The 2,898-nt window shown below is 24.7% G+C and overlaps 1 protein-coding gene across 1 annotated transcript in view; it reads left to right on the top strand.

Annotated features, from left to right (window-relative positions):
- The window catches only part of LOC108691102, a 51,408-nt gene that overhangs the window by 18,925 nt on the left and 29,585 nt on the right, over positions 1-2,898 (top strand). The window lies entirely within an intron of this gene.

Here is a 2,898-nt window from a genome sequence, read left to right as displayed (position 1 = left end):
AAAAAGGCAAAAAATTTAAAATAGGAGTTATTTAATAAAAAGTTTTTTTATATAGTGAAATATGTAAAAATGTAAATATATTAAATAGTTATTAAATTTTATAGATAAATAAGTTAGTGAAAGAAATTAGGATTAAATATCCTATTATAATTTTTACTATTACATTTAATTATTAAAAATAATTGACTCTTCACTTTTATAATAAGCTTGAAGATTACAGTACCGTTGGCATTAACATTATGCAAGGTCTGACCGACAGTTAAAACCTCTTGAATGTTATTTAGGATCATGTCCTGGATAATTCGTTAAAATGAAGGTGGTTGGAGATTGTTTCTCTTATTTCCATTTTTACAAAAAATGAATTTTTTTCAGATCATTGAATAGATAATTTAAAATTACAACTTTTGTAAGAAATATTTTTTTCGGAAATACTTAATTTTCGAGATATTTATTTCATCGATTCGGGACTTTTTACTCACCCTGTATACATATATTGATGAGAAAACTGTAAATTATAAAATTAATTAGTCCAATTTTATTGCTAAAATAAATATTAGCAATTAGCAAAAGTATCTTATAAAACCATGATTATATAATAAAAATCCCAAATCTGGATCTTTAGCACTGAAATATTTTTGTGTAAATTTATATCCATATCCAATCTCTCTCAAATGCGCGCCGGATTTATTTTAAGTTTTAAAACAATTCTAGCAGAACTAGAGTAGTTATATCACAAATAAAATTGACAAGCATCAAGCAATTTAATTATATTGATGCTCATAGGCATCTTCGATTGATTGATTGAATTCAGGAATTACCACTGTTCCAGTCACCTCTAAGCTGTACCATATCTAGTGCTGCTTTATTTCTTTGACCATACGGGAATTGCTACTTCGATGTTCCACGAATACTAAATATTAATTCATATATAGTTATGACATATTTGGTCAATAAATATTATCAAAGAAGTACAAGAGATATAGAATAACTGTCCTAATTACTTCCGCTTTTTTCAATTGTAGTATTAATATAAAAGTATGAGATCGTTATACATTAAAAATATTATTAGTTAAACTACGACTATCATATAAATATAAGTACAATGTATAAAATATTCGATATGTTTTGTATTTATAAAGCAATTAAAGAAATTAGGAATCTCACTGAATATATAAACTCCATATTCTTCTATTTTAATTAGAAATAAAACAGAACTGCATTTAAAACTACAAACAAACTTGTTATTTTCACTTTCTTGTATATACTAAAGTAATTTTATGGTAATGTTTAAATGATATTTTAATAAAATAAGCGTAAAAAATTGATGGGTTACTTTTTTAATTAAATTTATTGAAATAGCAGTATTAGGGATCATTTAAGGTTTGCATTACTGCCTGCAGTAAATGAGTTCTGTTATGCGTAAATATATGTATACAATGCGTCAATTACTGCAAACTTTGACGTCTTTAACCTGGGAGTGATCGCGCGCCGGTCATTTTATTGTACCCTTCCGTTTTCTATTTCTGTATCTTTCAATTCATTGGCACTATTATATTTTTACTTTTACGTAAATGTTTGTTAATATTTTTTCGTATAATATGCGAAAATTGATGACGTAAACATGCTTATATCTACATAAAATTTAATATGTTGTCAGTTTAAAAAACCGTGACGCATTTACGTTAATGTTTGTGGTCTCCGCCAATCTCCGCTATTATTATATTTTCATAAATAAAAAATTAAATTATTATAATTTTCTTATTATTTCGTTACATATCAATAATTTTAACAAATAAAAAAAAGATAAAATTAAAATAAAGATATGTCATATAAATACAATTATTTCCTTTGTTTTTAATTTAATATAAAGCATTATCAGAACGGTTTTTTATTAATTATTACTTACAGTAATTATAATTATCTATATATGCTAGTTATAACACATCTATGTGCGAAAATATATTTCGGTCAAAATGATCAGGACGCACCTACTAACGTTAGTTTCGAGACGCGCCTACTCCCGGATTAATTAAAAAAGTGATAGGTGTTTTTAGTGTAGAGCAATATGATAAATATAATAGTATATGCACTAGATGCATACTAAAAGTTGTTATATAATGAAATTGATAAAGTTAAATATAAAAACATAACAATATTTTAAATGAAATGATTAAATGTCTAAAAATGATTTGTCATATTATTTCATATAGCATACATGTATTATTTTATTGTTAATATTATATTGGGTTGTCCGGAAAGTTCGTGCCGACTAATCTATATAATTTAATAAATGTATGCTAAAATTTAAATTTTCTACGTTTCAATTTTCCTTTAAAATTGGCACGAACTTTCCGGACAATCCAATATTATGCTATTGCATTTAGATATTTTATTCAAAGCAGTCTGTAATATGCACTGATCCAGTGTAATACGAGTGACCAAATCATTATTTATTTATGGGATGATTTTGATACAGATTGCAGTAAATGAGTAGTAGGGTACTAGGGAGGTAATAGATACATGTAGCAGTAATTGAGGTGGCAGTATTTGGACAAAACTGGCAGTAATATATTCAATGTTTTATTTTTTTCACTATATTTAAATAATTAGTTAGTTTTCGCGAGCTTGTTACTTTTATTTTGTATATATTAAAGTTTTTATTTAAATATAACATCAAAATAATATCTATATATTTTAAAAATCTTAAAATAAACATATCAATTACCACTATGTGTTTAAAGTAACACTAATTGAGACAGTTATCCTGGTTAAAATATATTTCTTTTATGAATAAATTTACAGATTTGTAATTTTTTACTAATTCTCACATTTACAGAATAGTTAAAAAGAGTTTATTTAAGTCAATTTATTTAATTAATTTTTTAATAATTATTAATT

Source organism: Atta colombica, unplaced genomic scaffold, assembly GCF_001594045.1.
Source record: "Atta colombica isolate Treedump-2 unplaced genomic scaffold, Acol1.0 scaffold39, whole genome shotgun sequence".
In the NCBI taxonomy this organism is placed as follows: domain Eukaryota; kingdom Metazoa; phylum Arthropoda; class Insecta; order Hymenoptera; family Formicidae; genus Atta; species Atta colombica.
This window is presented reverse-complemented; position numbering and strand designations above follow the sequence as displayed.